At 43.2% G+C, this 26,554-nt stretch overlaps 1 protein-coding gene across 1 annotated transcript in view; it reads right to left on the bottom strand.

The window, feature by feature from the left end:
- Positions 1-26,554, bottom strand: part of LOC139700309 (AF4/FMR2 family member lilli-like) — a 247,612-nt gene that overhangs the window by 112,108 nt on the left and 108,950 nt on the right. The gene's annotated exons all lie outside the window — the stretch shown is intronic.

Raw genomic sequence — 26,554 nt, 5'->3', positions numbered from 1 at the left:
TACATGTCCCATGGACTTTCTCGTAGAATCTTCACTTCTATCGTTCCTTCTATTATATTCCTAATCAATCCATTGTGCCTCAGTGTGCGTCCAATCCATCTATTTTTTCTTTGACCTAGAGTTCTCCAAATGGTTATATCCTCTTCTGCTCTTCTATATACTTACTCGTTTCTTATTTCGTCTGCCCATTTAATCTTCAGCATTCTCTATTCTTCGCTGGTCCACTTTTCCTATGTTCCAAGTCTCAGAACCATAGAGCGCCATGCTCCACGCGAAACTTTAACCAATTGCTTCCTTTTTTTCCAACCGTTGGTTCTTTGAACATAGTAATTGCCTTTTCTTCATGAATGCGTTCTCAGCTTGGGCTACTCTTCGCTTGATATCGGTCGAACCTCTTCCACTCCATGTTATGCTGCTGCCCAGGTAGATGAAGGATTCCACTTGCTCTAGTTTCACCCCTCGAACGGCTCACGAAGGTTCACGGGTTCATGGCTCTGTCAAATTCACTTCTTAATATCTGCGGACCCTGATCATCTTTAATTAAGCCATCTTCAAGTGGTTTGGGAGTATTATAGAGTACTTCAATGTATCCCTTCCATCTATTCCCAATGCCCTTACCATCTATTAGTATTTTCCCTTAGAGGGTCGGATGTTTTGCGATTTTCTATTCGTTTCTCTGAATTGTCTCTTCACCAGTGTATAAGCCATCTCGCCATTTCCCTTTTTATATTGCCATTAATTCTGATTTTCAAATTTATTTCTGATAAGTCGAAATCACAGCAGCAATTCTGACAATATGCGCAACTATGATATGCGAGTCACTGGTAATGTGGAACCTAGTGCTTAAACCAGCACCAAGTTCAAAATTACCAGGTTATTTGGCGCTATAAATATGTAGGTGTCATGCTTCGGAAGTTTGCAGTTAAAGTGAGAAGCACATTTTATATGAAATACTCCATATTTAGGAGTTTTTAGATACTTTATATTTCAATAATGTAAACGAAGAAGCGAGAACGAATAAAAACACAGACCTTACATGTATTCCGAATTTTGGTGGTCACACCACCTTTCTCAAGGGAGAGAAGGAACTGACTTATATATATATATATATATATATATATATATATATATATATATATATATATATATATAAACCATAAGCACAGTAATCAACCTATCGGTTTGGTAGGTGATGATAGAGTTCACCCATTACTAATCCCGACGGCGTGTGAAATTCACACATCAGGGTAGGGGGCCAGTTCCTTTTCCTGTGCCGGTTATGGTTTCCCAGAAAGATCTGGTACCCGAAAAATCACATAGCTTGGGTGGAGCTGCAATGCCCACCAGAGAGGCTTGCCCGGGTATCGAACCCGGGACCCTCCGGTCAGTTGTCCAACGCTCTACCCCCTGTACTACCTCGACCCAATGAATGAATATATATATATATATTTATTTATTTATATTAATGTATATAATGATATCAATTCTGGAACGATATTTTCTTTGAAAACTAAATTTATTCTTTTATAGTTTTCCGTTTTGGTGAATAAAATGCCGCATTGGTAGCATATCAGACGTTATACTTTTCGTTGACAGGTTAATCACAATTGAACCAACAATGACGCATTTAATGGACTATATTTTCCCTGGTAGTACTTATTATGAAATATTCTGCGCGCTTCCTTCCACTTATTCTATTCCACTGCTTGACTGTATTAAGAAGCACATATGTACAACTCTACTTTCATGTAAGGTTACGATGCGAATCTTTTACAGATAGTGACGACTACTAATCTACAAAATATTTCACTTTAGTATGGTCGATGCACATCGTCTATTTATTTTATTTAAATATTTACATCAATTATTATTTATTTTCGCCAGAAAGATGCCACAGAGCGACGACACTCAAGTGCTACTTCGAAAATGTAAAATCCTCCCAGCGTTGCAGAATGTACATGTAATCGCTTCAAAATATCGACGATGTCGAATCAGGTTTTATTTAGACCCGCTTTTTGCTAGTGCTTCGCGCGATAAACGACCCCTCAGAAACTTAATTTTTTTGCCTCAATGTGCGTGGCTTGCAGGTGTTTTATTCCATTTTTCGAGCACGTTATTTGCTCTTGCGAGCACGCAAGAGAGTGAAGAAAGACGTTCCGAGCTTTCCATCCTGAAGCGACAAATGCACACTCATTTCGCCCTTTCAATCACTCCGCTGTGCTGCCTGCGAGAATCGCACGACTGGTCAACGGGTTCGGAATGAAGAAGGCCTTTTTACAATGCCATCATCAGCAACGCGCCGTAGCCGCGATGACAGTCTATTGATCAAGTTGCCGCATAACAGCAGTGATAATGACGAACAACTCGGTTACGTGATGTTCTTTTTAATAATTGAATAACACGAGATGAAAGGATAAATACCCCCTGCGTACGGTTAATGAACATTTAATAAGGAGGTAATTGGCATGAGAAATTAACTCCTTCAGCGCTTAGGAGTCTTTTGCGTTAATTCAGTGATATCTATGCGAGATAATCGTGGATGAAGTTAAAACATGGATAATGCGCATGCACCCCGCCACCTTGCCGGCGCATGGCTGCCTCTCCCGTGGTACTCGGGCCTGTCCCTACTCCCTCGGCGTCCCTTCATCCCTTTGGAGCCGCCATTGCCGGGCGCAAATGAATTAGATGTTTGCCCATTATCTCCGCCTCTACACGCGCTCACTCTGTTGCATAAAAAGGCAAGCGTATATATGCACTGCCGAGCGGCGAGGGAAATGGCGGCCGACTACCTACCACGCAGCCCAACTGCTGTTCACGAGATCATTAATTAAAATGGCGTTTTCCTTCGTTATTTCCCTTTCCCCCTCTATTTCATTCCCCCCGCTGCATTAGAGGTAGTTCCAGCGGTGTTTCCGCTCGCCCTTGGACGATTGGCTGTTTCAGTTAGAATCCCCCTCGCCGAATGAAAGAGCGACTCAAATCACCATCTCCTATAATTGTAATTACCAGAACCTTTATTTTCTCCTGAATTCATTAGTTTCAATTCTCATTCGCATTTGTAATTCAATTTATTGAGATAAAAAAGGAAAAAGGGGAATCCAGGTAAAAAAAAATATCGCACCTGTCACTGTTCGGCTCCGCTCCGACACTTTGACGAAATTATTTTTATCACTACATTTTACTCATAGAGCGATAGAGCTCAGATTTTTCGACAAATATGTGAAAATAAAATTTTATTTGAGGATAATATAAAATAAATTCATACAAAAAATTTCCAAGGAATGGACTACAACTTAATACTTTCGTCCTTACGAAGGAAAACGTTTTGTTTACGTTTTTCGCAAATCCAGGGCCCTATATACCAAACGTAAATGACTTAGAACTATCACGCACTACCATTTTTAATAAGTTACAATGAAATTCATTTTGATAAAATATTGGATTTGTTGCCTTTGGTAACAAGCTGTACTTTGCCCCAAAACAATTGGTTCCCAGTAATAATATGTTCCTCTAGAGGTCCTCCACCATTATGTTATTTGAGCAATCCTCCGTACTTCAAAAGCGTCGTTAAAAATGATAAAGGGTTTCAAAAATATCCTCATGGCGTGTGCACATATTGCATTGGAAAAATTCTGGTTGATGTTACCTTGCATCCATAACTTACGTCAATGAAATTACAATCCCCATTTTCTTACATTCTGCAACTCTGCCAAAAAAAACGGGAGATTTCAATGATCAAACTCATCGTCAGCAGGTCATATCATGCCCAACCTGTTGGAGGTGATAATCACCAAGATTGAAAAGGGGATATTTATTTCAATTAGCTCCAGCAGCATATCTGGTACGCACGAATATCACAACGGGTAAGTAGGAGAGAAGAAATTATTTCCGAGGAACACTTCCAAGTATCTTTAGGTGATGAGGACCACTCCACTTGGTAATTTGCGGTCTTGTTTCCTTCTGCGCCTCTCTAATGAGGCCTCGAGGAAGGCCATGCGAGGGAGTTGACCCTAATTTCTGATGGGTAATAAAATTAAAGTACAATCTCCCGTGCCTGAGAGGTCGTGTTATTTCATATTCGGATGGTTTTTAATCTGGAGAGGTAACATCGGGCGCAGCAGTGGTTCCCGCAGTGAGAGAGTTGAAGAGGCGGCATCTGGAGAACCAAGGCATGTTGAAGTGGAGTGGCAGCCACACGTTTCAAACCATATTTGGTATCCATTGAATTTTCACGCGGAGGCTTGTATCCCAGTGCGCTTCCGCCCTCCTCACCGTCCATCCTCCAACCTTTACCCCTCAAATCCCAAGGTGCCCATCAGAATATGACGTCCTCTCCTCATGAGTTTCACCCTTCGTTCCCAAACCCACGCTCGGCCGGAGATATTCCTACATATCGCTTTGATGTTTGAGAATTTGTCATTTTATTCACTCAATGATGTCCTAACGGGCGAAACCGGTTGTAACAGACGGTAAAATCCTTTCGTGGAATCTCATCAAATGTATTTTTTAATGGCTAGGCTGTCGGAATTCTACCAAGGATCACCGGGAATTAAATTTTATCCAACACTCAAAAAACCGACTACGTTAGCACGTGAGGCCAGTAGTCGACGGCATTCTGTGGGTGAAATTTTATGCCCGAGTAGATGGGCATCACTCTCTCTGGAAAGGAAACTATTTAGTCTCCGTGGGCGCGAGGGGACCTCTACGGGTCGCCTTCGGGGGTGGATTGCCCCGAGGCGTGAGGAGCGGGCGATGAACTCTTAGAGGTGGTTTCAAAAGAGCACCTCGAGAGGGAAACAGTGTGATGGCACGAGGGATGGTAAGAGGGAAAGTGGGGTGTGCAACGGGTCGGCCTTTTCATGCCTTAATCCACCGAGAAGTCACGCGGGATGCTCCCCCTCGGGTGCGAAAATTGCTTTCAAAAAATAATAATACCTAATAATGAGGCAGCGTAATGAATTAACGCATCGATTTTCCAAAATCAAACGCGAAAAACGAGATGGTTTCCTTTTGAAATCCGGATTGGGGAGAAGAACAGGGATCACGGGAGCGCCGCGATAATGGGAAAGATAAGGGGAAGGGCGGTCGGAGATAATTTGCGAACAAGAGAGGAAATTGATTATTCGTCTCGGTGGAGGGGAGACTTTTTTTTAAGGGGGAAGGAGGGAACATCGGCGCTCGAAAGAGGAACCCGTGAGCGTTCTGGGACCTTCTCCTTCCTCGCCCTTCGGCGAGGGGCGAGAGAGAGAGAGAGAGAAAGCACGCATGCTGCCCGAATTAAGGAGTCATCCGGAGGCAATAAATATCCACCAAGAAACTCACCGCTCTTCAATTCCTCCAATTTGTCCGAGAATGCGTCCATTATATCCTTTGAATTCTTTATAGATTAGAGATAGTCAAATTATCTAGTGAGCTGGAATTAAGAGGAAATGTTTAGTTTCCCACCCATCGGACTTTTTGCCTCTCAGTTTCATCGTGACAACAGTTTCTTGAGGCTTTTAAATGAAAATAGATGGCATTGCCAATTCCATGTTTTCGAAGGCCAAACAAGTTTCACTTTGAATTTAAATATTTGACTCTTAACAGCTATCCAATCACGGCATTTCGTTATAAAATATATAGCCAATACGTTTGGATAAATGTCATGGAACGGAAACTTCAAAGTCTTTAATTGTCTAATAACGTAGCGTTCATCTAAACGCTTGTGAGCCAACTGTAACTTAGCCACTGGTTTAAATTTTTAATTTACCTTCAAATGCTGTTGAGGCTTAAATTTTTGCCCAGTGTAATCATAATGCAAACTACACACATGTAGAGTAAAAATTATTCCCCTTATCGTAGCACAAAGGGACGTATTCGTTTTCCAGGTGCCTAATTAGTTCCAATTAGGAGAAATATTAAAATGAGGAGGCCAGCCGAAAAATTTATAACATCCGGCTGTCTGGCATCGCCGAAATCGCTAACTACCAAATAAGTATTTAGTGTCTTCTCAATCACGGAATGTATTAGTAATTTTAGTCAATATTTTAAAATCCTCTGTTCACTAAATATTTGCATAATTTTGAAAGATTCCGGAGAGGGAATAATAGCCCGTTAGACCACACGGAAACAGCCTCTTCGCTTCGAGAATTAAGAACTTTTTCGGCTTCAAAATAACAATCATATATATTTGGCTTGATCTACTTAATAATCATTGCGGGGGACATTCTTAGCTGGAAAAATAAAAATATAAATAATACTTTCTTGATCAAATCCGAATACCTTAGGTTATGATTATATGCCAATAGTTGATGATTAATATTTTTGCTAACTGACAACTGATGAGCGATCGTTTTACTGTTTATCCGACTAAACAGAAACGGTCCTAAAGGCAATCCTTCACATCTCTTCGCTAGGTGGTTGGCAGAGCGACACCGCGTCTCAAAAGGAATTAATACCACCCCTGGCTTCTGTCTGACCTCAGACCGCCACCTCTCCAATCAACTCCGCTAATAATGCGTGTGGTGGATGAAGAATAATTTAGAACGAAGACCCCACTCACTCACTCTCTAAGCACGTGGTAAAACTCGATCGCGGAAGCTCCTTGAAAGTATACGTATTCAAGATTCATAAGGCCAACGAAGTAGTCTAAGAGAGTTACAAATAAGCTTGAAACGGTAGTAAAATTAAATCCTAGGCTGACGACGGATAGTGTCATTACGCATTGAGAATAGTGCAATTTAATTCCACAATGAGGCCACACAAGTACACACACACACACATGTGCCATACGTCAGGTCACATATTAAATTTATTATATTTTTGTGGCGAGCTTAAAGTGGCCTTATCATACCAAAAGCATTTCATGAATGGAAAACCTGATAAAATGCTTACTTTTGATATTTTTTGGGAGAGTAAAAATCGTCAATCTGACATTCGTCAATTGATTTATCAAATGTCAATTTACAATCCAAAATAGCTAGATCAATGATCATAATGGGAGATCCAATTACTTCAATTTCCCAATGTCTAGTTCTTAAGTAAATTTGTGCCGATACATCTAATACTTCTTCACTAAATGCATGCACTAACTGAACGGGTTCGCGGGTCAAAAACTGCTGAATTACAGGAAGGAATAAATTGAAGGAAGACTTGTTAAATAGGGGTAATATCGTGTCCATAAATTAGAAAAAAATACTGTAATATTCAAAAATTTTTAATATTATGACACTATCGGTTCCGATGCTAACGTATCATCAACATGTGATGACATTGATATGGTTTTTGTCGCGTATTGTTTGAATAGGTTAGAATACTGACTTTTTTCGGACAATTTGGAATTGCCCAAGCAAAAAACGCCAAGAGGTTGTCAAACGATATTGCAACAGTACCTTCACCTCCTTTCTAAATGTCTCTGGTTACTTATCTTACGTGATTCTAGATATGTGACCGTGGGTTAATTAGCCATTCCCTGCAGTCCTCTAGCCCATGTGAGGGATCGACTCACGCCCTAAAACTTTCTCCCGTCCTTATCTTAAAACCTCCCCCCACACCCTCAATCTTCCCTAACTATTTAGACAAAACATTACAAAACTCGAAACCGTACTCGTCGATAGGAACATAATATAGCCTACCATTCAAACCCCGGACATTCAGTCGTCTCAGTAAACAGCATTCAATTAGGAATTGAAATAACATTGAGTGAACACTTAGACAAGGGCTGAGATTCGAACCGGGACTCTCCATGAATTTGACACCTCACCAATCGCATCCTCAAAAAGAGTACTTTAACCAGCCATCCCCATTCCTATTTATTGGTTTTCATTTCGGAAATCACTTAGGTGGAACGGTGCGGGTGACGCAAATAATGAAGGACCCGCGATAATTAATAAGCAAATGCATTACCGACGTCAAAGACGCGGGAATTATGCGGACCAGCCGCTGGGAGGGGAGACGCTGCCTCACACAGAGAGAGGGAGAGAGAAGGGTTCCACGCTCATGAATAAGGGCCTCTCGGTGCAGACGACGGAGGGAAGGGATGAAAGGGAAGGACAAAAGGAGAGAGGGAGTGGGGGCGACGGGCGGGCGATGGGAGGGGGGTAGAGGCTAAAGGAGTGGCCGCGATTCCGAGGCGGGTTATATTCTCTCTCCTGAGGAGAGCGGCGTTCCCACAATGCATTAGTAAACGGCTCACCTGGCGGTGTTGCACTTGTCGTCTGGCGAGGGCGCGCACGTAGTGTATATACATGCGCTGTATGTACTACGTGCTTGCAAAGGCACACACTCCACACCCGGGGCGCGGGCAAACAAAGGTGCGGGCACGGGTGGATGCCTCGCGATCTCCCCACAATCCCTCGTTCCCGCTTCCTCCACCCCTCCTCTCGGCCGCCTTCGTGCGCGCCTGTTCCCCGTGTCACCGTGTTAGCTCGTGTGTGTATCTGTGTCTCCGTTTGTGTATGGACTTGAAGAAGCCACGGGAAGTGGGGAGGGAGCTTAATCACCGCCCTCTCCCCTTTGCCCTCCATCCCACTGTCGAGTGCTTGCACCTACTTCATGCTCTTTGGAGGTAACGCCTTAAGACAAGAGGGGGAAGAGAAAGAGAGGAACGCTGTAGTCGCTGCCTCTCGGAATCGTAATGCGACGGTCTTCTTTCGCCTTGCACACGGAAGTATCTGCGGTAATCTTTTTTTCTACCAATCGGATGAACAGATCCTGTAAGTCCTCCGTCGTGATTTATCATCCTAGGTGCAAAGTACAAAGAGACCCCGATGTTATTTATTTCACTACGACCTGGTTCTCTCACATACTTACTCTCTTTCACTGTACTTCCTCCCTTTACAGCAACCCCCCCTTTTTGTCCCTCATCATCCATGAACTTTTTACTTTCTCAACGTTTCCTAGTAGCTTCCTGTCATCTTCTCATTGCATATTTTCTTATAATTTACACTTCGCCTTTTCAGGACGAATAAGTTACAGAAAAACTTAAGATTATGATGATCGCACTCGCTTATGAGGATTACTTTTTCCACTGAATCCATTGGTCACGGACCTTCTCAAGAAGGGTGTCTTACTGAAATCTGGATGTTGTCCATATAATATTTTTGCAGCATTCAATATTTACATCAAATGGCACTCTTTAAGATTTGTTAGCATCGCTTCTTTCGCGAAGATGAGTCAAACTTAGGGTAGGTTTTTGGGGCAGAGGAGATGCAAACTATGACGACCAAAAATTAACATAGCGGAGATTTAGAGCAGTCATTTTATGCAAAAACATACCGACCCTGCCTAAAGGAATAATATCTCATTGATACGCCATACTTTTGAATAATTCAAATAAATAATTACATAACCGCAGCTGGTGGTTTAACATTTTTATATTAAGAACCGGACGTTACATTAATTATCTACACCAATTTGACTTACTACATTCCGCCTTACCCTTAGCTAAGAGAATGTTCCCTATCTCGAAATTTTAAATATATTTATTTGTTACATCGTGAAACAGGGAAAAAGAGGATAGTATGATTGTGGAAATGAAGTATAACAAAATTGTGTGCGGTCGTCTTGGTCGTTAAAAAGAAACGTATGGCTGTCCTGTAGCGTTCATGTGGCTATTATTTTATGCGATTGCTGGCTGTAACAATTTTTCGTGATTTCAATATCACGCCGTGATGATATGTCAAATTCAAGATTTCGTTTGAAGAATTTCAGTCCACATAATTACAACGTCTGGAGAGGGCGACGACCTTGATATTGAGAACATGAAATTTATTTACAAGACGCAGTTATTTAAGCGGATTCGGAAAGCTGGAAGGCGGCGCTCTCGGGCCTCCAATCCACCATTTCTCTCCATCCCACCCCCCTTTTATGGCTAGGAGGAAATCTCTTCACTTCTGACGCCTTCCCCCACCTCCAATAGAAGCTTAGCACTGCTCGCTCCCCATTGACCGGATCAGAGTAATACAGGCGGGCATACAAGCAAGACCTCCCCCCCAAACTCCAGAGGTTAGGAGGAGGGTGATATTACAGTTTTAATCCCCGCCTTTCTCAAATGAAGACACGGTGTCTTTTTATCTACCCATGCTCCGAGAATCGAGAAGTATGAAATGATTGCCACATGAGAATGTGCTTTCTGTTCCTTTAGATAATGTGACTAGTGTATGCTTCGTTCTGTCTAGCTCCGATGAATATATTTTGCACGCCTATGAAATGCACTGAACAATCCAAGTCCTTCGTTCGGCACAAGACAAGATACGCACATACGACTGCTCAAACAGAAAAGAAAGAGCGACTGAGGTGGATGATACAATTAATAATCAGAGATAATTCTCCAACTATGGTTTAACTGCGTAACCAAAAGGGAAATGTAATTTCTGCGATGGATGATTGCCTCTAATTATTCATACTATAGATGAACAACCAACTTCACCCTGAGTCCCCAAGCACTGGTGATTCGATGTGTGCCATTTTCGTGACAAAGAATACAAAACAATCCCCTTACTTTCACCCTTCCCCTCGCATTTCAGGAGATATTTGTTCCGATACGATAGGAGAGCAGTTGTTCTCAACGTACCAATGGAAAATAAATGTAGGGATAAAGAATAAGAGGGTCGTCCAATTACCCAAAAAGAATCGATTTGCCGTTTCTACGGGTGCAACTATATTTCTTCTGCCCACTTCGGTCACTCGAAGGATCACGAAATCGATCCCATACCGAGATCCCCCGCCCCCCCGATCTCTTGGCTCTGCAGTCGTGCCTTTCCATTGGAGGATTGCCGCGGTCTTAAGAGGATGGGAGGGGAGAGATAAAGAATGGAGTGGGAGTTGTTGAGAGGTTGCCCCCTCAGCCGCAGGCTGCAACCATGGAGACGTCCCCTTCCGCATCCTTTCAACTCCCGTGATTGCGGATCAATCCGTCGAAATTTGGGTCATCCATTGACGCATCCCCCTCCCGCTCCTCGTCCCGCCCTGGCCTCTCGTTTCCCCCTCGCCCCGAGATCTCCTCTTCTCTCCCTCGCTCTCTCTCTCTCTCTTCGCGCTCCTCTGCCCATCTCCCACCCTTTCGGAATTCCATTCCTCCCCTCCGCCCTCCCGGCCCGCCACCCGAATGCCCGAGTGGACGCCATAAATGAGGGCCAAAAACGTGAGGCGAGCAAACACAAGGGTTGCGGGGGGCAAGGGTGAAGTGACAACCCCTTCCCAGTGGTGTACTTTTACGGGGAACCCGAAGGGCTTCAACGGTGGGCGAGAGGAGCGTTCTCGGTCGGCAGCAAGCCTTTCTCTCGCGCTTCTTTTGTTCCAGACGGGGATGGATGCAACTGGAGTGGGCAGGCTGGAGCGTCCACACCTCTTCTTCCTGACAGTATTTCGATCAGGACATTATACAGCGTAAAAGAACCTTACCATGAGCCAATCCACAATTAGTGAGCACTACGAAACATGAGTCAATAGTATAATTATAAACACGGAATGAATGAAGAAAATCCAATCTAATGTACGTCCTAAATTACTATTTTCAAAGCTACAATCATAACAGTTCTGTAAGGCTCGGGGAACGGCCCTCGGTTCACCGCGTTTCATTTTGCCATGCATTCAAAGTTCCGATGGATTACAGATCTTCGAGCCGAAAACTAATGATGAATTTATAGCCACAACATCTACTCTATATTGCAGCGTTCGCTGAGCGTTATAAATATTCCATCAAGTTTAGAGGCACCACGGACATATATAACAAGTATACTACGGGTGAGTATGAATCTGATCCCTACAACAAGGCACTTCCGCAACACATGCCCGCTAATTCGAAGTGGCGAGTTCCCCCGAGGCGAGTTTGTGTTCGTTGATCAATTTATGCCACTCAGGGGGCGCCGTAAAAGCGAGTGTGACGTCACCGCATCCCTCTGCCCTGTGCGGGGAATTATGCTTGCTTAATCCGCGAATCCGCAGAGAAGAAGTGCAAATCTGCGTAGTGAAGGCAGTGCGCAATGGCGCCCTCGCGTTATTGTTTGGACGAAGGTCTGGCTGCATTTACATCCTCGAGCCTTGAAATGTCATGGGGGTGAATTAGAGAGTAAAAGGCGAACGACATGGATTTATCCACTCGCCCGACCCCTGGTGTCATACTGGCTCGCACGCGCGCGTTTCCGATAAGGGGCTGACGTCGGAGGGGGGGAACGGAGAGAGAGCTAACCACTGAGGGCCGCTCCCACGCGCCTTAAGCCGCTCCGCAGCGTGGGGGCGAACTTGTTGTCCTAGCAGTGATAGAAGCGGATACCGGTGTATGAACGATGTAGCTCACAATAAAAAATATAAACATTTCTACACTTCGGTCCCATTTGTAACCCGGTGTCATCGAATAATTCTCGGGCAGGGGAAATTTAACCTAAGGCACGAAGTCCTCGAAAGAAAATTTTTCGATATTGGAATCGTAGATGCACTGGAAATTGGTCTCCCATCCTCCTATGGTCCATGCCCAAAGTTTAGGTCGACTTTACGTGATCACAATGCTGCTTATTCAAATCGCAATGCAGTTTGTTTACGTTTCTCTATTTCTTTCATGGAATAAATCAGTGTAGTTGGTTTTCACGGGTTTTCAAGCCCACCAAACAAGCCCGACAGCCCCCAAAAAAATTTGATGGCTTAAAAGTTTTCCTCGAAATTTCAAAACATTCCCTTTGAGGAGCACTGAATGACAAGCTCGGATTATTGAACATTCATTCATAATTCTATTTCTATAAATGTATTCAGCAGGAATTAATTTACGCGTCTTCCCATCCCCCCATTTAAATTACTTAAGTGAGCATATTTGGTGGGCCCATTAGAAAAACTCCGCATGTTAATCCTTGAACTGTCATACAGGTATGATTCCATTCATGGTGCACGTATTGCTACAAATATTGGACAAATGCACTCTCCGCTTTAAGGGGTTCCAGGTGTCCTAACCAAGTAAAAATATCAGAGTCAAAAATACAAATAAGATGTGATCCGAGACAACTAAACTGCAAATAATTAGGTGATGTTGGGCACAAGCCTATTTCGACGCAAAATTTCTAAAGTATTAATTTACACTACTTCACACAAGTCCGCTTTGTCTTTATTTAGGCTTTATTTTCGAGTACTGTCGAGTTGTCTAGCTATTTCTGCAAAATCTATTTTATTAGAACATTAGCTGAGCGCATGGATGAAAACCTGGGAATCTTATAGAGGGTTGTATTCGGTCTAACATTTGATATCCGGAAATATTGCCTCAGCTAGTTAGTTCGCTAATGCATCGTTATTACTTAGTCGAGTACGAGTAAGGAGTAGTTTTTCCACAATCTACATCTAAAAGTTGTAGTTCAAAATTGATTCGGTAAATCTACTGCAAGCTTAGTCGGATTGTTGGCCAATATTATAAAATAAAAAAGACAAGCCCCAACATCGTTTCGCTCGCCAGATTATTTCACTACGTTCTTGGGAAACTGGGGAAGATGGGGGGACGGGTTGTCTCCTCGGGGAATAAAGTGCCATCTTTGGGTCCTTTTAATTCCGATAATTGCGAGGAGGTGGAGGAAGAGAGAGGTTGTGAGTGGGTGGGTGGCGGTTGGGGAGAAATAATTTGCCACGGCGGCCTATTGCTTTCCCGCGACTCCCAGCGGATCATCCCAGTCGGTTTCAATCTTGCCTCGAAGTGGGGGAAAACGGATCGGAGGACGCACTCCCCTCTCTTCCTCTCTCGCCCTTCCCCATTCCGTCCCCCTTCCTTACGCCCGCCCGCCCACCCTTTCCGCCGCCGCGCCGACAGAAAACTCATCCAGAAACTTCTAGTGGGAGGGAGGGAGAGAGACCGGGGGACATTACTCCGAAGCGTTCATATTTCATCCCTCCCTCCGTCTTCACCGGTTCCAAAGCCACTCCGAGAGATCTTCTTCCTTCTGCCTCTTATTCCTTTTTTTTTAACTTCTCTTAACTTTAAGTTCCACGAATCGCCGCAAACGATCGGCATCAAGGAACCCCAGTTAAACTTACAACACTTTAAAATTGACTATAAAAATGCAAATTAGAACCTTTCCGTAGTTTTGACTGGTTTCCTTTGGAACTTGAAGTGCTTGACAGAATGAAACATGGTGAACGGAGAGTAGTACACGGAGTTTTCCACGACTCTAACGATCTTAACTTTTAAATCAGTAATTTAGGATATTGGTACTTGCATTAGATAAAACATCTCAGGATGTACTATTCGAGGCAGGTGGTGAAGTACCTTCTGATTCCATTGTAGGTATAATCCGTTCATCCTCTACAATGACTTTTATCTAGAAGTCATTTACCATTTTATTAACACAACGTGGGAAGCGACGAAATTAGACAACTTTTTCTTGGCGATTATGTTGTTCTCGCATTTCATTAAATGGAATTTACCCGTTTATTGCCAACTTTAGGCTAAGCAGGTATGTACCTTATTTTCTACCACTCACGGAATTCTCGTAATAACTTACTTACACCCCCAAGTTAAATCCACAAAATCACAAAGGGCATCATTATTTAACATTTACGGCTGTAATTATGCAATTCATTCCAGATGAAATCGTTTTTTCCTCGGATACGCAGATGTATCTATTATCAACACTTCTTATTTATTTATAACTGATTAAGTAAAATCATCAGTAAATTGCAACAGGTTCCATACATTAAGAATTGATTTTAAATGCCCAAGACATTTGACAACTACTTTGTATTAGCGGGCAACCATGTAACTTGCAAAACTGCAAGTTACGTAGTAAAACTTTATTTTTCCCAACTTTCAGCAATAAACCTTCGTATTGGACGCAATAAAAAATTTGGAGGGTATAGAAGCATTCATTACAGAACTTAAACTATTTTCATAAAGTTACAACCTACTGAAATGAGACCCCCACTTCATCGTCAACGAGCCGTACTTCTCAAAAACTACGATAAAGATGTGGAAAGATTCTACCATAAAAGCACGAACTAATTATATCAACTTAAAATTACCACTGCCACGTGAAAGTGGACGATTGATTCGAAGGGCTAATGATGTGGAAAAAGATGTTTTCACGATCTCCTTTCCCTCGTGATGCCATAAAAAACACCACGAAACCGTCGAGCACGGAGGCAGCTGGAAGGGATATGGGGGAGACGCCAAGTGTGGAACTGAATGAAGAGGAGTGGCCACAATGAGCGACGCCTTAATTAACTCGACAAATTACTTTCTGCTCCGATAATGGACCACCATCTCCCGTGGAGTCTACAATCCGAAAGGGTATCCACGGAAAGCACTTCATGCATCTTCGCCGCTTTTGCCCAACTCTTGGGAGAAGAGACGAGCACCGAAAATCCGATATCATCCGAGTTAAGAAGAAGAGATTAAGTAAGCAGACAGACTCCTAGGCTCAGCGGCTTATGAACACGGTGACAGGGGCGTAAGATAGATGTACAAAACTACAGAGGAAGACAGGATGAATTACGCTATTACGCACAAAGTTACGAGGAATCCCACACATTAGCAGGAATTTTCTTGAAATCTTAAGGAGAAGATGTGAAATTCATTTGACGCCTAAACAGATGACTAAGTTTACAATAACCAGATATCACATGATACACCTAATCATGAAATGAAATCCACGTTGCTGCTATTCAGTAAATGCTCACGGCAGCTCGGTGCCACGCCTGTTCTATTCAATGCAGAATTGGCTTTTTAAATTCTGGGAAGACCATGCCACATTAAGACTCGTACTTATACCTTCCCAAGGGCATCCATTCATATTGATACAGTAATTTACGGTTCCCCATCGTGAAACATCGATGGCCCTCCTGGTTTCACATCCAATGGTTTCCTGGCAGCAAATATTTTAACTTACTTTTTAAATGTGACATCAGACACAGCATTAATCCGCAAAGTGTTTTGTTCATGCATGTATGCGTATTTCCTTTAATTTGAGATTGAGTCGGTAGGGATATATTATGCACCTATGAGCAATACATGCAAAGCAAAAGAAAGAGTAACTATTCGGGGAAATGGTGAATTTTTAACGACCAAAAAGTGACGCGTTTTTAGCCTGGGGCCGAATGCGCTTTCTGTCGTGTGTTTTTTACTTCACTTTACCCTTCCGGAGCTCCCCAGCCCACGTCCAATTTCCAGTAAGCCTTCTCCTCCTTCCATCGTCCTCCAAAACCTTCCCGTGTACTATTCCTCATTTCGCAAATTTTATGCACCGATATTCATCCGAAACTCGCTTTAATTTATTCGTTTTTTCCCACACCTCTCCTCCCCACCATTCGTCGTCCTCTTTCCCTCCCCCGCAACAACGTGCTCCAAAATTGATGGAGTACTCGTACAAAACCCCGCCGCCGACGCCGCACTCCCCCTTCCGCCCCCAGAAGTGGATTGCATCGCGCGCCGTCGGCATCCAACACCCACCACCACTTCGGCGCACATATGCATGCTTGCATATGACTGTTGTCTGTGCCGTGTGTGTGTGCACTGCATGCACGTGCATGTGGGTGGGCGGTGGGTTTAAGGGGAGGGAGGGAGAAGGCAGAGAGGGATGTTTCCAAAAAGCCAAAAAGGCGAGGCCGGAATCCACCCCCAGCATCCTCCACCCCACCCCGCTTCACTCTCCCCGCACTCCCTCCCCGATCTCCCCACGGCGCCCACCCAGAGCAGCTGCAGCCGTCGTTGGGAATTAAATTTGGATGGGCGCGTGGAGGGAGGGGGTTGGAGGTGGATGTCGGGGGAAGGGGAAAGGCGTGCATCCGCCTCCCTCCCACACACGCCCTACCAACCCCCTTCCCGTGCCTCATCCAGCCGCGCTTTGGGCAGCAGGATATTCCATTTCCAATATCGACTGTGACATTTAAAAAATACCTACATTGAGGTGAGGATGGAGCATCGACACAGGAATGCCCGTCGGGGCATGGTACGCAAAGAAAACCAACGATATAATAATATATTTTGAATACTGTCAGCTTCCCTAATAACTGACATACCGGTATCTACCCTAATACCCTGAAATTCACTCAGTGCTGCATTACCCGGGGGGCGTAAACGCTAATGGATAGGCGTGAGGAATGGGAGATAGTGTTAAGAGATCTAATTAACTTTGAGGCACTCTAAGGTCGTTTCTATGGCGTATTGTCAGTAAAAGGAAAGGAGACCCTAAATTTATTTTCAGGCAATTATTTCTTTGAATTAATATCCATGATTAAATCAGCAAATATGATTGTACACTTGGTCCCATGTTTATACATGGTCCATTCTGTTCAAAAATATTTCAACGGTGTATTTAAATCATCTTACCCCTAATGATTCAATACCCATATGCACAAGATCACAGAGATACATTTATTTTACTTCATCAGAAGACGCATTGAGGAATAGAGCTTTTTTTATCGATACTTCGACGGCTGATACTATATATAAATAAATAAATATATATATATATATATATATATATATATATATACATACACACACATATATATATATGTGGGTCGCGGTAGTCCAGTGGGTAGAGCGTTGGACTGTTAACCGAAGGGTCCCAGGTTCGATTCCCGGGCAAGGCACTCTGGGCACCTACAGCTCCACCCAAGCTTAGTGATTTTTCGGGTACCAGGTCTTCCTGGGAAACCATAACCGAAACAGGGAAAGGAACTGACTACCCTGATGTGCGAATTTTCACACGCCGTATAGGGCTTAGTACTGGGTGATCTCTACCATCACCTACTAAACCGACCTTCGGGTTGATTACTGTGTTTATGGTTTATATATATATATATATATATATATATATATATATATATATATATATATATATATATAATTATTATTATTAGGTAATCTACCGGTTAAGGTAGGTTTTTGGATGGACATAATTACTAATTAAATAATTTGTGACCCCTAGCAAAACACAACATCCTACTTTACATCAGGTCCCTCTTCAGCTCGAGTACTTTCTTCCTCCCTTCATCCCGTCCAACATCCCTATCCTGTTCCTTCCCTTTCCTCGTTTGCCTAACATTCTCCTCTCCATTACAGTCTTCAACATCCCGCTGCCGGTCAATACCCCCTTCAGCCACTTTTCCTGCCTCCATAGGATTGCTCCCAACAAACCCCTCTCTTCGCCCACCATACCAAGTGCTTCCTCGTTTGTTTTATTCTCTGTCCATTTCACCTTCTCCATTCTTCTCCACACCCACATTTCAAAAGCCTCCAATCTACGTCTGTCATCCTGTTTCAATGACCGCGTTTCCGCACCGTACATAGCTGCTACGCTCTATATCAAAGTTTTTACGAGTCTTTTCTTAATGTCCTTGCTCAACCAATATATATATATATATATATATATATATATATATATATATATATATATATATATATATACATACATATACACATATATATAAGGAGAAAAATTGCACTAGGCAAAGAGGCTTTCACAAGGAGGAGGGAGTTGATTACAGGAACGTTGAGTAAGGACATTATGAAAAGACTCGTAAAAACTTTGATATGGAGCGTAGCAGCTATGTACGGTGCGGAAACGTTAATAATAATAATTATATATATATATATATATATATATATATATATATATATATATATATTGTGCATATACATATGGGTGTCATTACTTCTATATCTTCCGATGAAGACGCAGCAGAATTCTGTCGAAATGATCAAGAAATAACGTGTGAGTGATCTTTTTATATGTATCTATATTGTTTGTTACTGTCCAATTTATTATTCAACACTTCCGTGTTACGCCGACGAAGTCATATATATATACACGAGACTTTTACTTGTCATTACTTGCATTACTTTTCAGCCTACCCTCGTATATCGTCAATGTCAGGAGGGTTTGTGAAGTCCAGCGTCCGACTTCGAAATTTTCTTCGCAGATGTAGAGGGGTGGCTTCTTGACAACTGGTTTCCACAGCTCATTCAACGTTATTATTAATAACGCCTATACCCTCTTTGGCGGTGTTCATGGTAATTTCCATTTTAGATATTGGTTATAATTATCAGCCTACATCAGTTCCTACACTTTTCCACATCAACGTCATCTAAATATCGGCATGTAGTTGACTCATCGCACCCCCTGACGTTGTCACCCTCCCACAGTTTTTCCCTTTTTGCCAATGCATACCATCCCACGTCCCTAGCCACCACCTCCTCCACGTCCTCCCTCACCTACCCCGCAGTGCAACCCGCCTGCTCCGTTGTTTCAATCAATCGATCAAACTGCAATCGCCTCCCACCCCCTCGACTCCAAGCCACCCCTTTTCGTCCCCAGCACCCCTGTACCGCCAAATCAAAAAGCTCTTATAGATTCTTTAATAAATCAATACGTTCATTTTGCATAATATCTCGCGAGTATGTTTTAGATGTATGTTTTCTCTTGTTTTCCAATTTAGATCCCGTGATGGCTCAAGGCACATCGGACTCAGTGCTACCTTAATCATCAAATGAAAAAGGCTTACCACAGGAAGGGAAACGGGTTCACCGCCCTTCGCTTATCGGTTATCGTGTTACGTCAAGCACTGGTGAAGTACGACTCAAACCGAAGACGGGTGAGTTCGTTTAATGTTCTTTGATGCTACTTTATTTCAGATATAAAAAAATCCACGAATGTATGCTTCACTTGTTTTTCGGAAAATGATCGACTTGCAAAAATATTGACAGAAGTTGGGCAGTAGTCTACGCTCCACCAAAATGATTTTATATCTGCAATATGCTCAATATTAGGTTGGCCGGTGCGGTTTGCATGCAACGAGTCAGCTCCCTGCGCTGGTCGTGGGTTCAAACCTAGAACCCCGTTGAGCTCAGATATTTCGTGCATCGTCATATTACCCTTTGACTTTGTTATGTGCAATGCTGCATTTCTTTACCAATTCTAATATTCCTAGTCATCTTTTTTCTACAATAACTCTAGCTGCTCTGTGAACTAGCTCGGCTGGTTTAATAACCTAAATTGCTTGATAATGAGTCATCTTTTTTGAAATATGATCGCGGAGAGCTAAAAAAATCAATAAAACTGACATGAATAATTTTCATTTGCTATGAAGGAGGTTTGAGTCAATCGATGATTTACAAAACGAAGACTTTTTTTTACCTTCGTAACAGTTCTGATTAATACTTATAAATAATTAAAAAGACTCGAGCGAAATCAAAATGTTCTTCAGGTCAGGCCTCTGTGGGAGTTCATTAGGTTATTTTGTATGGTGACTACCTAAAAGGAATAGTTACTAGAAATCCCAGAAACCTTTTGCTTGGACATTTAAAGTTACATACTGGAATGACGTACGTTATGATGCACGAGTAACTTCGCCGAAGAGCGGCAGGACTGACACTCTTCTGCCTCCCAGATTGAAGGTAATATTTTCTTCAAGAAGTGATGGCATGCTTCACATGCATAACCGAATCCAGTTTAGGGTGTATATCATCTCTTCGACAAAAATATTTTTCCATGCATTACGGGGAAATTCTGAAACCTAGAACCTATGAAAATATTGGAGACTATTACACAATTTTCTGTCCATTGGGTTTTTAGAATAAAAGGAAAGCATTATTCCAGCTATCAAACCGAAAGAGCGGACCTACCTAGGCAACCATCGTGAAGGTCCAGGGCGAATGAAAAATCTCGTCACTGGATATAGCCATCTAGCTACACGACTTGACATTCAGCGCGTCACGTTAAATCTCATGTAACTGTGTCACAGTTATGGGCCATACCCACCAAAACCATTCACTTTTACGGCAAGAATTATCGCAGACGGATCGTCCAGGAACGGCACAAAATCTCCAGACAGCGACACTTTCATCAAATGTTTCGGATCCTACCCTAGGGAATACTTTCCAGTTTATATATTCCGTCCCGTTTGTACTCCATCCCACCTTCTGGCGTACACCAACTCCTGCCTTTTCTCTCATGAATATTCTTTATAATGTCGCTACGGTCATCTCATGCTTATGCTATCGACCTTCTCAACCTTCTGGCCGGGTCTTTGTTTCTCGCATGGCAGTTGGTTCCGCTCATTTGAAATATATGTACACAATCCATAACGTACTTGATGTAACTAGCTCAATGCATTTCCTTGTTTTTGAAATCGTAAATATCCGCCCTATGCCGACGTTCGGAGTCGTAATTATGGTCGTAATTCAAGGCTCTTATCCGTAACTTTTTAAGATGTAAGAAAGGGTCGAGGATTTCGTACCAACTCCATTCTTTGAAGGGAGTTGCTACGAAAAGAGTACTTTGCTCAGAGAAGTAAGAACGACCATTACCATACCAGCTAAAACTATGGATAAAATATAAATAGGAAAAACCCTGATGGTAAAAAGTGACGGATACGGTAAACTAATAACTCCTATGTCTCCTGGAGATTAGAAACTGGGTTACAATTAATATAGTAAACTGAATAGAGTAAACACCCAAAATATACGTACAGAGTTATAAAAGAATTATTTTGAGCACTTGCGCATTGGTTTGCGCAATTCATCGCATTATTTCTTACCGATCGTTTTTCTTGTCGTCGCGAATTTTGGTCGAATAGAAAGCTTACGAACACAAAAGAAACTTTTGGATTACTTTTTTAGTTGTCCGAAATCAGATATAACCACCAGAGGACAATAAAGACTTACTTTTTGTTATTAATGCCGGAGATTAATACCGAGTTACTTTTCAAGTTTTGGCATATCTTTTCGCATATGGTTCCTTTGATGCCGATGTAATTTCCCTGTAATATATCGAAACACAAAATGACTGCCAGCCTATGAACTAGTTCGATATTACATGGTGTTGTTGAGCTAGGTGTGGAGTGAAATCATTGACGAAGTGTTCCCTGTGTCACCCTCTTACTTTTACAACACAGGAATTGCATTATGGCCAGAGACATCCTACAGATTTGAAATCGGAATACATAGATGGCATTTGAGTACTCAACATACTTTTACAAAACCTAAAATTCACCTTAATGATACGACCGATCAAAATATACAGAATGCAACGATTTCATACAAATCCTATTACCAATCCGCAGGCATCTTAAAATGAAGATTTTTTTAACCAATTGTGACCCAATGTCACATAATCAAAAGTCTCAGTTCCTAGAATAATAATGTAGAATTATTCCATAAGGTCACCAATTTTTTATTTCTGGAACTTCCATTATTTTCCGTGGCAGCGGCTCTGCGTCGCTCAAACATTGAAATATGGTCTTTCAATAAGAGCGGCCATTGATTTCGATTATTTTTTTTATCTTCGGCGGGACTAACAATTTTTGCGTCAAAAATGGTCACCACGTGGTTAACGCAATATTCCTTCCCGGAAAAATAGATTCAGATTCTTACCCTCTTTCTCATATTGACCCACCATTTAAATGGTCACAGGTGATTACAACAAACTCCCCTCAAACTCACAAATTGACCACCAGCTACCCGAAACTTGTCATTGTACTACCGCTCTGCCCGCATGCGTGAATGAAGGACCGTCGCCATTTTTACCATTCCACCGCCCCATCAACCCTCTCTGCGTCCTTCTCCCGACCCTCACATCCAGCGCACCTTTCCCTTATTGCCTTCTACGGGGGGATCTCCTTTCAACCCCCCTCAGGCCGTGGCGGTGGCAGACGTTTTTTTAGCCGCCCTCTACCACACCCATCCCCCACCGCTTCCCCCTTAAACCCTCCCTCCCTCCCTGGGGGAGGGAGGGAGGGTTTATGATGGGGGGGCGTCGGCTAATTTCGCATTTTCGGGTGCACAAAGCAGCTGCCGCATTGTGGAACTCTTCAACCCCCTCCGTTTCCGAAAAAACCCTCCCTTCCCCCGCCATTGTGCGTCGTCAATCCGTGCCTTCTCCCGCTCCTCCTCCCTGGACGCGCTCACGCAGGAGGCGAGCGCACGCTCTCGTGGCCGTGTTGCGTGCTTCACGCGCTACGGCTCGGATGGTTTACGGACGCCCGTGGATGATTTTGATGCCAGCCATTTCTCCCCGAGCCCGAAGGCGTGGAGATTTCAGAGAAACAAGAATGAGCGGCGGGAAGGAGGAGAAATTTGAGCTCACACAACATTACCTGCGTAATAATTCTCCGATTAATGGCATCCGGTTTTGCATAATTTTGTTCTAACGCTCTTTCATCGCGTGACACTGATTTTGATATTAATTAAACTCGATTAACGAACAAATATCTATTAACGAAAATCCATGAAACTCGAGTAAAGTTTCATGGAAGGTTAGGTTGAATTCTATGTTACAATGACCTCTAAGAGTGCTGCTTAGGTAGAAGGGCGCATATGTATCATCTTCTTCAAAAAATTCTATAGCTAAGTGCTAATGCTAGCCACAGTTAACACTAATAGTTAGCCTTCCGATAGGACTGGGCATTACATTTCGCTTGAGCGAAATGTTTACGCCATTGCTGCCGCTGGTTCTATAGAATACACACCACGAATGATCTATGCGGTCCTGTTTCTAATATTCTTGCAGACAACACAATATGTACATGTATTTCAAATATTAATTCTGCAAATAACTAAAATACTTATGAACCAAATAAGCTACCAAATTCACATCTGCGTAGGTATTAATAGAAAATAATTTGATGGATAAACTTCAGTTGAACTAAACTAAACTACTTCGTGGTGGGGAATAATCCAATAGGATTTCTGCAGGTTGTTTGTTTTCTCTTTACGTTCCCATTTAAGCCGTAGATACTACTAGTTACATTTCTTTACCTCCCTTCCACTGAATACAGGTAGATGTTTCTTGATTTAGGATCTCTTCCTCGCACTAATTGCCTAACTATATGAAATTCACTCCGGCCGTGGTAGCTATGACACGATAGCTCTTACATTTACGGGAAGCTCTATCCATCTAACGAGACAATCAATAACAGTTACTTCTAGGAGTGGCATACGAATATCTAGAGGTTGTCATGGTGCAATTGTACGGACGGTGAAAATTCATACACTTCAAGCATTCAATTCATCCATTGCCTTCCAAAACTATTCATCCGTGGCTATTGTCGTGCACATCGATCTCCTGCTACCTTGCTCCGAAGAAATCTGTTTTGTGTGTTTAGACATCTGTTGTAAGGCAATGCGCCTTACACGCAGGGGAGTGATCGGTTTTCTTCCATAACACCAAATTCGTGATCACTTCTTAAACTACCGCGAAGGCCCGCACGAAACTCACTGCACGTGGCTGCCTCTTCCCTTTACCCGTTTCTCACATCCTCAAGACGTCTCGTACCCGAGAGGAGACGGAAAACCAAGCGGGATGTACATACCTTCGGGGAGGGTGGGTGACCACCTCGGTTTCTTCCTCCTCTAACCGCCGCCGCACCGCTCGCAAGTGGGAGCGGCGGTCACGATGGACGGACATGACAGGACCGTGTCAACCGCCGGGCAAACAAACATCATAATGCTCGTCGCGAGGGCCACCCCGAGAACGTGATTCCGGACGAGAGGAGAAGAAACTGCCCCCGCCAGAATGAAGTTAGTGGAGCGCCGCGGATGGAAGGAGTCCTTTGGAAGTCGGAAATGTCGAGAACGTGTTTCTTATAGCTGTTCCTTAAGCCGTATAAGCGGAGAGTAATTTTTAAATCCAATTAGATCGCGCGCCTGAAGATCTCGTAAATCCCAAGGCATTGGCGCTTTTATGCATCGGTCCAAATGCACGACCATGAAAGCGTCGACGACCACATCGAGGATTATGGGTTGGAGAGAAAATATGGCTCGTTCAGATGAACCACTCGTATAATTTCATGTCTTTCCGTTAAAGTAGTATTTGCAAGAATTATTATCCGAATGCCGCCATGGAAAGTATCCACCTGCATATTTCAATTTCGCCTTTGCCACAAAATTGGTGAAATCCTCTGTCGCGCTTTTTTCTTTGGACTTAGTCCCGTTGTGAATTAAAAATGATTACTTTTCGTTTAGTGTGTTTACATAGCTATCCATGTCTAGACACGTGAACGAAACCACTTTATTCGTTGAGTTCAATTTGTCAGGACCGAAATGCAATGAATCTTCGCAAACTGGAAATCCATTAGACATCGCTGGGCGTATAATAATCTCGGATGCGCCAGTAAAAGTTGTTTAATTTTAATGGATTTTATAATGACTGAGCAGTATGCTTAAAAACTTCCTACGGATACAAAATTGTGCCATTTACCGGCTGGCAAATATTCGGACGAACCCAAGCCGTCGGTCATTCTGCGCGCGCGGAGTATGGAAATACATAAAAAGACACCCGAGCGCGGCTGAGGAAAAAAGAGAGGGACAGCACCGATAAATTGCAGGAAAAATGTTACCGCATTTTAAACGACGCACTAATGTCTAAACACGTAACAGAGGCGGGCGATAAGGTAAGGCCCGCGAAAGGGATAGAGGGGTTGGGAAAGGTGAGGACGAATAAATGCGTCAGGGGCCATTAAGGGGAGTAGACGGGGGGGAGGGGTGGCGAGGAGGAGGGGCGTGCTTTAACGAAGTGCCGAGGCGTTTATGCGTGCTCGTTCGTTCTTTCGTTCCGGAGCTCCTTCCCCCACCATCTTCCCCCTATCGCCATACTCCTCTCTCCTACCCACGTTTCACCCCTCCCCCGGGCCCCCGCGTGCATTATGGGAAGCGCGTTTGGGGGAAAGAGGAGGTTGGCGAACATTTTGCTCCAAACAATGTGGATATCGGGTTCTGGCGAGGGTGAGGGGATGCGGAGGCGGGAAAAGATTTTCGCCGACGCTCCCTCTCCGGGGGAGGGTGGGAATCGTCGAGTGTGTGTGTGTATATAAGTTCTTTGTGCGTTAAGATAAGGGCGGCGCGCGTGGCGGGGAGGGGAGGAGAAACGGTGGCCGCGGGGTTCGTGAGGGGTGCGGGCGAGAGAGATTGGGGGGGGGGGGTCCTTTGTATGTGGTTCTGCGGGGAGAGAAATGATGATGGCTGCTGCTCTCCCTTCTCTCCTTCAGAGTTGCTCTCGAGGGAGTCGGCGGGGGTGTCCACGAAGGGAGTGCTTAGCGGGCACTTCCAGTGCTACAGGGACTTGAAGAAATAAATCTGTATGATTCAAGAAAAGAGTCAAAAATTGGAATCGTTTGTTACTCATCAAAACGCAATCTAATCTATGATATTGCATTATCGCTTACCTCTATGGGACTTGATGCATTATGGCAGTTCCTATACGAGTAAGTATTGCAGTGCTGAAACAACAAGAACCTTTAATGTTCAATTATTGATCAATAAAAGAGACCATGACGAAGATGGGTGCATCCAGGCTTACTCAGTAGTGAAATACAAAGTACATTGAAGGAAAATAAATCAAATCAGGGTCCTGGGTAGACAGCATTCCCGCGGAGCTACTTAAATTTCCAGGAAAATACGGGAGGGAGAGTTTTTAGGAGCTAATTCGTAGCATTTATGAGAAAGGAAGTTGGGAGGAAGACTTAATCAGATCAGTGTTAGTTCCTATTACAAAAAAGGTTAAGGTTACTTCATGTGAGGACTACGGAACAATAAATTTTATATCGCAGGTGACTAAAGTGTTTCTCAAGATGTTCTACAAAAGGATTTGGAGCAGGGCAAATGATT

The sequence above is a fragment of the Hetaerina americana genome, unplaced genomic scaffold, assembly GCF_022747635.1.
Source record: "Hetaerina americana unplaced genomic scaffold, ioHetAmer1.1.p SCAF_10, whole genome shotgun sequence".
In the NCBI taxonomy this organism is placed as follows: Eukaryota; Metazoa; Arthropoda; class Insecta; order Odonata; family Calopterygidae; genus Hetaerina; species Hetaerina americana.
The sequence above is the reverse complement of the archived record's forward strand: the minus strand, read 5'-3'. Positions and strand labels throughout refer to the sequence as shown.